At 40.7% G+C, this 12,067-nt stretch overlaps 1 protein-coding gene across 4 annotated transcripts in view; it reads right to left on the reverse strand.

The window, feature by feature from the left end:
- Positions 1-11,690, reverse strand: part of TAOK1 (TAO kinase 1) — a 172,101-nt gene extending 160,411 nt beyond the window's left edge. For 3 of the 4 annotated variants that reach the window (XM_032321233.1, XM_032321230.1, XM_032321231.1), the window contains exon 1: positions 10,986-11,689. The gene's annotated coding sequence lies outside the window, so the exon portion shown is untranslated. Of the gene's footprint in view, positions 1-10,985 lie in introns of all 4 variants that reach the window. The other variant, XM_032321232.1, reaches the window with a different exon arrangement.
- Between the last annotated feature and the right edge of the window lie 377 nt (positions 11,691-12,067).

Raw genomic sequence — 12,067 nt, forward strand, 5'->3', positions numbered from 1 at the left:
CGTACTTATTTCCAAGTCTGTATCCCTACTAAACTGAACAACGAAAGATCAAGCCTTACTTGTTTTTTTGAATCCTGGCACAGTACTTAGCAAACAGCACTCAAAATGTATGATAAATAGATGTCATTATGATCAGCAGAGTGCCTAGAATTTAGGACTCAAATATCTATAATAAATACATGTGTTATTACTGAATCTCCTTTTGATTAAGATAAAGCTAAAACTACACAGTTTACTGGCTAAACTGGTAGTCTTTATTTTTTCTTCCAAAGATATTTACTTACTTATTTATTTATAGTAGGATTAACGCCCAAGGTGGGGCTCGAACTCATGACCCTGAGAATAAGAGTTGCATGCTCTACAGACTGAGTCAGCCAGGCACCCTATTCTGGTAGTTTAAATTCAAATTTCATCAATTAGTATTTTGATTTGGTGTTTTCATAGATACATCAATAAAACTTAAGTTATAACCTGAGTATATCAAAAGTATTAAACTGAAATTGATTTCCATATTAATGACTATGCTTCAAGAGCATTAAAAAAAAGAACACTTTCAAAGAATGTTTTAATTTCATATCACAGTGCCACCCGAATAAGGTAGAGTAAAATAATGGATACTAAATTTTGGGATACCATTCCACTTAACTCTAATCCAATATAATTTAGTAGAATAATAGTGTACCTTAACAAATTGTCAAAAGTATATTTTTTTGTTACTTAATGAACATTTCATATCTCAAAAATAGAATCATTTTATTCTTAATGACTGGCTGTACCACCTCAAAGACCATCACAAAACATATTTCAGGTGTATCTTTCACCATTCATACCCTAATATATTCCACACCATCACCTGGAGGGCTAAATGAAAATCTGTACTTCCAAGACGTTTAAATTAACTAGATGCCTGTTAAATTTAGCTGTTTAGAGTAAAATATCGAGGGTAATTATCCAACAGAATTATCCAAAACTTTTAAAGAATTACACATTATTAAAATATCTACATTTCAGGGAGCTTAAGTGGCTCAGTGGGTTAAAGCCTCTGTCTTTAGCTCAGGTCATGATCCCAGGGTCCTAGGATTGAGCCCCACATAAGGCTCTCTGCTCAGCAGTGAGCCTACTTCCCACCCCCCGCCCCCGCCTGCCTCTCTGCCTACTTGTGATCTCTGTCTGTCAAAAAAAAAAAAAAAAAAAAAATCCAAAATCTTAAAAAAAATAAAACAAAATATCTACATTTCAAATCTGACAAATAAAAGTTTTTTGATTCCTATCTAAAGTTCTCAAAACATACAACTTTCAAAGTAGGTCCATTCCTGTTGATTTAAAAAAATGTTTTTTCAAAAATCACATTTGGTCCTCCTTACAGGCACAAAATCAATTCAATTCCAATACTAAAACTACTAAATGCAAAATCAAAGTAAAATATAAACCAAGAAACCCCCACCACCCTTATTTAATTACTTATTAAATAGTAAACATCATCTACTTTATATGTATTCAGCCAGAGAAAGAAAAAATTCATCTGGTAACAATCCATTGTTTAGGATTTTGGAATAACATCTTTCACTAAGTAATAAACTTCTATAAAAGTTATTCTTCTAGAGGCACCTGGCTGGCTCAGTGGGTTAAAGCCTCTGCCTTCGGCTCAGGTCCTGATCCCAGGGTCCTGGGACTGAGCCCTGCATCCGGCTCTCTGCTCAGTAGGGAGTCTGCTTCTCCTCTCTCTCTCTTTCTCTGCCTGCCTCTCTGCCTACTTGTGATCTCTGTCAAATAAATATCCTAAAAAAAAATATTCTTCTAACTTATGGAATTACCTAATACATTATTACAAAAACAAAATTCATATGTCAGTATTTTTATTTTCTTCCAAGCCATGCTATTCTTGAACACAGTGGTTCTCTCCAATCAGTTTACTATACATTTGTATGTTTATGTATAATTAATTCAAGCAAAATGTCATGTAAACAAAAACATATCCAGATTCTATACTTTCTTTTTTTTTTTTTTTTAAGATTTTATTTATTCATTTGACAGAGAAAGATCACTAGCAGGGAGAGAGAGAGGAGGAAGCAGGCTCCCTGCCGAGCAGAGAGCCCGACGCGGGGCTCGATCCCTGGACCCTGAGGATCATGACCCGAGCCGAAGTCTTAACCCACTGAGCCACCCAGGCGCCCCGTATACTTTCCATTGTTAATAACCAAGTTTATTACAGGACATTTCTTTCCTAAACAGAAAATTCTCACATCTTTTCCCTCCTAAAATCCCTTTACTCTAAAGTTTTAAAGCATTATTTTATAGAATTTTTTTTTAAAGATTTTATTTATTTATTTGACAGAGATCACAGGTAGGCAGAGAGGCAGGCAGAGAGAGTGAGAGGGAAGCAGGCTCCCTGCCAAGCAGAGAGCCCGATGTGGGACTCGATCCCAGGACCCTGAGATCATGACCTAAACCAAAGGCAGCGGCTTAACCCACTGAGCCACCCAGGCGCCCCGTATACTTTCCATTGTTAATAACCAAGTTTATTACAGGACATTTCTTTCCTAAACAGAAAATTCGCACATCTTTTCCTTCCTAAAATCCCTTTACTCTGAAGTTTTAAAGCATTATTTTATAGAATTGAACATTCACACATAATACACAAAAATATTTGTTAGTACCTAAACTGAAAAGAAAAGGAAGGATCTTTTCATTACTCTATTTTCAAATTATTTCTGCTTTTCTAGATAATGGAAAAATTAGCACCGACAACTACATGTCAAAGTAAAGAATCTGAGCAACACCAGGGTGGCTCAGTAAGCATTCATTCAACTCTTGATTTCAGCTCAGGTCATCTCACGGTTGTGAGACTGAGCCCTGCATCTGGCCACAGCCAGCTTAAGATTTTCTCTCTCCCGCTCCCTATGACCTTCCCCCGCCCAAAAGGTAAAGAACCTGAAAATGAGCATGTTATATTGATCCTCTGGGACTCAGAACCCCCTTGAATTCCAAAGAAAACAAAACAAATACCATACTCCTATAATGTGATGGTCCATACATCACAGTCATCATCTACCATATACACAGCATGAAATTATTCAAACACTGCGTATCAAATACTATCACATGCACTATACAGAGTTCCTATGCAACAATAAAGAGTAAAGTTTCAGGTTATCAAGTACAGTTATCAAGTACAGTTACAGGTAAATAAATAATTGTACAAGAACATGGATGCTTTCAGCAAAGAGAAAGCTCTCTCAATTTTGAGTGACGCTAAATTTCTTAAGTGAAAAACCTTGACCTAACTGTTTAGTAAATGCTATTTATCAACTTTTTCTGATCTCAATCTCAGTGGAAATAAATTTGAAGATATCAATCAAAAATACAAACTAAAGGGGCTCCTGAGTGGCTCAGTCATTAAAGCATCTGCCTTCATCTCAAGTCATGGTCCCAGGGTCCTGGGATTGAGCCCCACGTAGCTCCCTGCTCCTCGGGAAGCCTGCTTCTGCCTCTCCCACACCCCCCCCCCCAAAATTGCATTCCCTCTCTTGCTGTCTCTCTCTGTCAAATAAATAAATAAAATCTTAAAAAATATATATGAACTAGAAACTCTTAACCACTACAACTGGACTCAAAACATCAACCAAAATACAAGAATATGTTAGATATCATGTACTGAAGCACACAAATTTTAAAAATATACTTAATGTAGTTATTTAATATATTTAAAGTCACCTTATAAATCCTATTAAAATATGTTGCAATATTTTTAAAATCCACATATAGCCATTTTCTCAAATAAAAGACATTTTCTCAAATAAAGTTTTCCTTTTTTAAAAAATAATTTTTGGGGGGCACCTGGGTGGCTCAGTGGGTTAAAGCCTCTGCCTTCAGCTCAGGTCATCATCCCAGGGTCCTGGGATCAAGCCCCACATCGGGCTCTCTGTTCCGTGGAGAGCCTGCCTCCTCCTCTCTCTGCCTGCCTCTCTGCCTACTTATGATCTCGGTCTGTCAAATAAATAAAATCTTTAAAAAAAAAATTTTTTTTTTTTTTAAAGATTTTAGAAAGACAGAGCGAGCAAATGAGTGAGCATGAGCTGGGGGAGGCACAAAGGGAGAGAAGAAGATTCCCCACTGAGCATGGAGCCCAAAATCGGGGTCCAACCCAGGACGCTGAGATCATGACCTCAGCTGAAATCAAAAGCCCAACACTTAACCAAATGAGCCACCCAGGTGCCCAAAAAATAAATTCTGAGACTCCTAAGAAACTGTACTCATAGACAGAGGATATACGACTCCAGGTATATAACACAGGTTCCCCAATATAAAAACCAATATAAAAAACCCAAGTTACCATCACAGCAAAAATTGCTGGCACCCTAACCAGGATCCTTTTTTTTTTTTTTTTTTAATTTGTCAGAGAGCAAGAGATCAAGCACAAGCACAGGCTGCAGCAGCTCCCCACTGAGCAAGGAGCCCTATACAGGACTTGATCCCAGGACCCTGGATCATGACCTGCGCAGACGACAGATGTTTAACTGACTGAGCCACCCAGGCATCCCTCTACCCAGGATCTTTAAGGACAGAGTCCTCAGTTCTCTAACAAGGGCTGAGGCCTAAAAAAGGTAAATATGTATAACATAACTACCAAACAGACTAGAGAATAGAATCGGAGGGACTAAAAGTAGACTTACTGGAAGAAAAAAAAAAACAAGAATATCATACTTCAGAAACATTTGAAGAAAAAAGGATGCTGCAGTGCCCAGCTGGCTCAGCAGTAAAGCATGACTTGGGACTGTGAGTTCGGGCCCCACAATGGATGTAGAAATTACTATAATAAATAAATGAATAAACAGAAAGTAAAAAGGATGAGTTGAAAAAGAAATTTCAAGAAAATTTAACTGTGTATCCAGAACACACAAAAATACAACAACAACAACAACAAAAGTCTCTCTTTAGAATGCTAACCCTTACATACCACATTGTTATTTCATACTACTTTTCATTTTTTAAAAGATTTTATTTATTTATTTGATGGAGAAAGACACAGTGAGAGAGGGAACTTACAAGCAGGCTTCGGGAGGAGCAGGGAGCCAAATGAAGGGCTTGATCCCAGGATCCAAGGACCACGACCCGAGCAGAAGGCAGATGCCCAACAACTAAGCCACCCAGGCACCCCACTATTTTTCATTAAAAAAAATTGTTTTTGTGACCCACTAAACTGAATTCACAAGCCATTAATAAGTCACAACCTAAAGTTTGAAAAGCACTGGGTCAGAGGAACTGACAACCATTGGAGTTCTTACTTTCCTAAGTACCTACTTCAAGAAAATATTCAAGAGGTAGAAAAAACGAAAAGACAGAATTCCTCCAGGGCAGGGATTATGTCTTACTGGCATATGATCATCCCTTAAATTTTGTTAATTAACGCATTGTGGAATACAAAGCACTTCATGGTAAGGACACACAAAGGATACCTATAAAAATAAGTCTAGGAGAGCAGGAGTACTTTGGATGCCTTCAAAGCAAGGAAGGTGAAAAAAGTTCCAGGAAGAAGAAGAGTGACATCAACTGACTCTTAAATATAAAAATCAAGAACCAAAGGTAAAGAAAATTTTGTTCTTTAGGACAGGCTTTATCCACAAGGAAAAAAGAAAATCTATTGCAGACTATATAGTCCGCAATAGGTACAAAGTTTGTAAGCTACTCTTGATCAGAAATTCTAATCATTTCTTTCAAAAATATATTTTGAGCTCCAAATGTATTAATACAAATCAAAATTATGGAATGTACTTCAGTCTTAAATATTAGACTCCATTTGTAAACATTTACTAAGTAGCTAGTGCTAATGTGATAGGCAACAACTTACTGACAGCTTACTATGTATCAGGCAATATGTTAAGTACTTAAGAGTCATCCCATTTACACCTAAAAATCTTATAAAGTACTATCTTCATTTTAGAGGTGAGGAAAGTCTTTAAAAAGTTACATAAAGTTATACAACTAATAAGTGGTGAAATTAAGATAATAATATTAAGTGCCAGTTCTATTATTATTAGTGGCTGCAAATCAGAATATTTTGTTCCATTCCATTATTTGTCAGTGCTTCTCTCAGAAACTAAATTGTGGGGGCGCCTGAGTGGCTCAGTGGGTTAAAGCCTCTGCTTTCAGCTCAGGTCATGATCCCAGGGTGCTGGGATAGAGCCCCGTGTCAGGCTCCCTGCTCAGCAGGGAGGCTGCTTCCTCCTCTCTCTCTGCCTGCCTCTCTGCCTGCTTGTGATCTCTGCCTGTCAAATAAATAAATAAAATCTTTTTTTAAAAAAGGGGGGGCCACCTGGGTGGCTCTGTGGGTTAAAGCCTCTGCCTTCAGCTCAGGTCATGATCCCAGGGTCTTGGGATCGAGCCCTGCACCAGGGGGGTGGGGGGGGGGTGGTCCTCTCTGCTCAGCAGGAAGCCTGCTTCCCTTCCTCTCTCTGCCTACTTGTGATCTCTGTCAAATAAATAAATAAAATCTTAAAAAAAAAAAAAGAAAAGAAAAAAGAAACTAAATTGTGCATATCTTTTTAAATGGAATTAATTCATCTACTTCTAAATCTGCATAACACTATGATACTGAATAAGTTTATTGAAAGGAAAAATCAGCCCCTTCTCAACTTTAAAGGTAAGTTAGAGGCCAATTAAAGGTAGTTATATTTGGGGCACCTGGGTGGCTCGGTTGGTTAAAAACGTCTGCCTTGGGGCGCCTGGGTGGCTCAGTGGGTTAAGCCGCTGCCTTCGGCTCAGGTCATGATCTCAGGGTCCTGGGATCGAGTCCCACATCGGGCTCTCTGCTTAGCAGGGAGCCTGCTTCCTCCTCTCTCTCTCTCTTTCTGCCTGCCTCTCTGCCTACTTGTGATCTCTCTCTGTCAAATAAATAAAATCTTTAAAAAAAACAAAAACAAAAACAAAAAAAAAAAACGTCTGCCTTGGCTCAGGTTATGGTCTCAGGGCCCTGGGAGGGGAGCCTGAGACCATACTCAGAGCCTGGAGTAAGGGTTTCCTGCTTAGTGGGGAACCTGCTTCCTTTTTCTCCCTCTGCCACTCCATCTGCTTGTGTCCACTCTGTCAAATAAATAAATCAAGTCTTAAAAAAAAAAAAGTAGTTATGTTTAGAGGCACCTGGCTGGCTTAGTCGGTAGAGTATCCAATTCTTGATCTTGGGGTCATGAGTTCAAATCCCTCTTTCAGCCTATAGCTTACATAAAAAATAAAACTCAAAAAAAAAAAAAGGGTAGCTGTGTTTAAATATCACTGAGTAAATATTAAAATACTTTAATCTAAAAATGGAATGTAATGGAATGAAATAATACAGGTTTATATCTTTTTCACTTACATCTTAGAATTTGAAATCTTAAAGAATATAAAAAAATAATCTAGCCATGAACAAATGTAGAAACCTAAAGGCAGACAAACAGAACGCTGGCCCTCCCTTTTACAGAACGATTTCAATTTTATTCAAGATTCGACTACAGAAATAAAACTTTTCAGAAAAGACTCATTCATATATGATCCTGACCTGAACAACAGCTAATACATGCCAAAAAACTTCTTTAATAGGCTAGATTAGTATGAATGCAATTATTATAACAGACACTATTGATAACCAAAAGGGATACAAAGAAAAAATTAACTGATTTTAATACACAGATCAGTCAAACAAAAAATAGAATTTATCTCCAGGTAATGTGAATAACAGACTAATCTAAAATCTACTTTCAATGCCAACAGCTGGCCCCTAGATAATTTCTGGATTTACTAAGTATTTATATCCACTAAGTGCCAGCAAATTACTAAAATAAAGTATACTCTTTATGTTTAGATAACAGCATCCAGTCTTGGGGTGCCTCAGTTGGCTGTCAGACTCTTGATCTCAGGCTCAGGTCTTTATCTCAGGGTCATTAGTTCAAGCCCCATGTTGGGCTCTGTGTGGAGCCCACTTTTAAAGTAATTGATTAATTAATTAAAATTTTTAAAGAGCACCTCGTCTTTCTGGTCAGCTTCTTTTCTATTAATGGAATTGCATCATAACATGGGACCAAATATGCATGTGCCTTGATATACAGAAAGCCCACTTAATATTAAAACATAATCAATTAATTGCCATATCCACAGTTCTTCCCAAATCTGTATTATAGAAAATACAGTAATTATCTTCCATTCAGTTCACTCATATTTTTGGTCCTGTACACTGTTACATTTCTTTAAAACCTCTCATAGTTTAAATATGTTTGAGAAACTATCCTTCAGTTTTGCAAGGAAGTTTAGTTACTGTCAAGATAATCTTAGGCTATTAAACCCAGTTGATTCTTAGGAATTCTTCCATTTATAAAACATGAGAATTATAACCAAATTAACACATCAGATATCAGAATGCCAAAAGTTAAGTCATTAAAAGGGAATCCAGAGAGAGAGTCAGTTGTGAAAGAACAGGAAGTGATGTACACTGCCATTTTGTAGTGAACTATTTAGAAACATAAGTACCAAACTAAACTGGAATCAATCAAACCCAGACTTAACAGCTCTCAGTATCCTAAGAGTGGCATCAAGGTCAGCTGAAATAACCCTCAGGCAGTTCTTCCCTAATAATGAATTTATCTAACTGATAAAGAACATATTTTACCACTTTTAGCATTCCTACAAGCTATGGAAAACAGGGTTTCTTCTTAGTTGTCCTTCAGAGTATCTCTTAGTTCTAGGGGCACCTGGGTGGCTCAGTGGGTTAAAGCCTCTGCCTTCGGCTCAGGTCATGATCTCAGGGTCCTGGGATGGAGCCCCACATCAGACTCTCTGCTCAGCGGAGAGCCTGCTTCCTCCTCTCTCTCTCTCTCTCTGCCTGCCTCTCTGCCTACATGTGATCTCTGCCTGTCAAATAAATAAATAAAATCTTTAAAAAAAAAAAAAAAAAGAGTATCTCTTAGTTCTAGCATGCATTTTGAAATACGGCAAGTAGTTTACTTATATTCTCTTTACATCCCTTAACCTCTGTAGCCTTTATTGACAAATCTCTGCATGCATCTTTCCAAGACCAAAACAGTCACTCTCTGCTGAGCAGTATGCTTGGGTTTATACATACTAGTATATATGAATTATCAACAACAAACCATAACATAAAGAATTAGACTTTATGGCAGAATTTCCCATGTAAACGGAAACTCTACACACCACAACATGCAGCTTTGTGCCACAAAATAAAGATTCAAATGAGAAGTGCTGTTTAAGTCAAAATGAATTCAGATAAAAATAAAAAGGGAATAAAGAAAGCAAGAAGAATTCTACTTTCTGAGGAAAAATAAATTGACTTAACATACCATTAGTGAAATATCAAAATCATGAAATTAGAGAACAGAAATTAAATTAATGCCTAACACTACTAATACTAACATCTTTAAATCCCGGTCTTGAAACAGGTTTCAAAATGCAACAAACACACGAAAAAAGCTCTGATGAACATTAAGTATACATGACATTCAGAAATATTTTAAAATAAGTCACCCACTAAGCAAAGCTTAAACACCAAATACAACTTGTGAGTAAAATATCAAAACAGTCCATATCTGTACATATATTAGTCTTTGTTGCTTTGCAAAAAACAAAAAAAAATTAATCTTCGAACATTCATATATGAAACATTTTGAACTCACTTCATCAGTAAATCTAAATACTTAAAGAAGTTTGAACAGACTTCAAGATTACTCTGATCACAAAAAGCACTTGGCAACACACTTCTAGAATGTTAAAATTTTTATTTTTATTTACTTCTACTCTACTAAGGACAAAACCAACAAGTACTACTGTAAAACAGATAAGATGATTTGTTTTAAACAATTTGACACGAAGCAAAAGAAGTGAAAAAGTGATTTATTGACTACATAACACTGATCCTATCACAGCATAATTAGGCAAATTAGTGTCTGTTCTCTCATTTCCTTAGGAAAAAAAAAGCATTCCTACAGGAAGGTTTGTATCCTAATCATTTTAGAAAATTCCAATTCTAATGTTATACAAAATGGTATGAACCCTAAAAATTCACAGCTCAGGGAGAAATGTCCATTAGACGGCCTGTCTGCATGCATTAATCTTTCATAATTCTTCAAGTACTACTAAAGTCACAGAAAGAAAAAGGAAAGGGACAAGAAAGAGTACAAAATTATTTTATTTGAATCCTAGTGAAAACCCAACATCCTCACCAAAAAAAATGTCAATCTAGTGTTTAAAAGAGAGCGAGAGAGACATCAGAACTGTTCAAACATGGCAGGGTCCCTCTCGAGAGGCCGTATCTCCCAACAATAACAACAGGAATAGATACACTTCCCAGGGACAGATCTCAGGGGAGGACTATAAACCCGTACTGTTATCGATTTAAAACCAAAGGGAAAAGGGTAACCTTTCCAAGGGAAGCGCCATTACTTCCCTCTCCAGCTCCCCCTCCCTTCAGTGTATACAAGGGCCTGTGTATGAAGAAACTGCCTTGGACTTCTGCAGCATTGCAGCAGACTAAAGGATGGGGAAGGGGGGAAGGGTAGGGGGAGAGAAACGCTTCCATCACCCCTATACGAGTGTAGATTTCCTGAGCCGGGGTGGAAGCCACTCAGCAGGCTACCCTTCCCAAGAATACTGACACTACAAAGGAGAGGGAGGAGCAGAAGGATCAGAAGGGAAAGGGACCTCGCGCCTTTAAATCGGGGTGCACAGCAACCCAGTCTCCCCAAGAGAGCCACACCTTCCTCGAAACATCCCCTTCCACCACCCCTTCCGGTGACCCTCAGGAAAGAGGAATGTAATTGCTCTTGCCCCTCAAAACGGGAGGGCGCCCAGCTCACCAGCTTCTTCACCCCACCCACAGAATCACAGACCCTCCTTGTCTCCCTCCCTACCCCACCCCCACCTCCCTTCACGGAGAGGCCAGAGTGGGCCGAATTTCCCCGCCCCCTCCATGTCTCCCTTTCCCAAAGCAGAGGTGCCCTTACCCTTTCGCCGACAGGTCTGGGGCGGAGTAGGCAGGCGCAGCCCCCTGCGGCGCTCGGGTAGCCGCTACGCTGGAGGGCGAGGAGTGAGGAGAAGGAGGAGGGGGCCTGGCGACCGACCGCCGCCCCCCCCGCCCCCGAGCCCCAGCAAGCCGCCCAGCCCAAGCTCTGCGACAAGGGGCGGGGGGGGGGAGGGGGCGAGGGGACGACCGGGGTCGAGGAGGCGCCCTCAGAGCTTGGGCTCAGCTAAGATGGCGCGGGGAAGTGCTGGGAGCCGCTGCCGCCGCCTCGGGGGAACCGGCCGGGGCCTCGGCCGCCTTCCGTCCTCACACAGCCGAGGCCCTCTCGTCCCCCGCCACGGCCCCTCGGCGGGCGGGCCCACGCACAGTTCTCCGCCACCACCACCACCCCTGGGAAGGGGGCGCTCACAAAGGGAAGAGAGGCCGCGGGCCGGCCGGCCGGCGGCGGGGCGGGGTCCCCAGGGGCCGGGAGGCCTCAGAGGTTCGCGGGCGCCTCGCGCTCTCGGCCCTCGAAGGGCGCAGGCAAGCGGGACCCCTCCTCTCTCCTCAGACAGGCGGCGGCACCGACTCACTATCTTTGCCACCCTCCCTCTCTCTCTCTCTCTCCGAGCCCTGAAGCCACAGAGCCCGGCCGCTGCCCAGGTTTCCCCCCCCCCCTTCCCCAACACCACTCCCCTCCTCCCGACAGTCATCCCAGTCTCCGATCTCGCGAGATTTCCCGCCTGACAGGCCCGACCCTGCGCGAGACAGTACTGCGTACGCGTGCGCGCTCTCTCGGGAGCGCGCGAGTGCTTGTACTGGGCGGAGTCTCCGGGTACCCCGGCTGAGTCCCAGCCTTAGTCTAGCTTGGCCGCATTCGGCAGGTCTAACTGTTCTGCCATGCTGGCATCAGGTGCATTCAGTTCTCCCTGAAATCTGCGAAAGAAGAGTTTATCAGCTCTCCTCTGTCCTCACTTCCAAAATATCCGCGCCCCCCACCCCATAATCCTACGAATGAGAAGCTTGCCCTGGCATGTAGGATATCCAGTTCTTACCTTGGTTCAACTACTCCGTGGAATTCAGAGG

This window comes from Mustela erminea, chromosome 18 (genome assembly GCF_009829155.1).
Source record: "Mustela erminea isolate mMusErm1 chromosome 18, mMusErm1.Pri, whole genome shotgun sequence".
Taxonomy (NCBI): domain Eukaryota; kingdom Metazoa; phylum Chordata; class Mammalia; order Carnivora; family Mustelidae; genus Mustela; species Mustela erminea.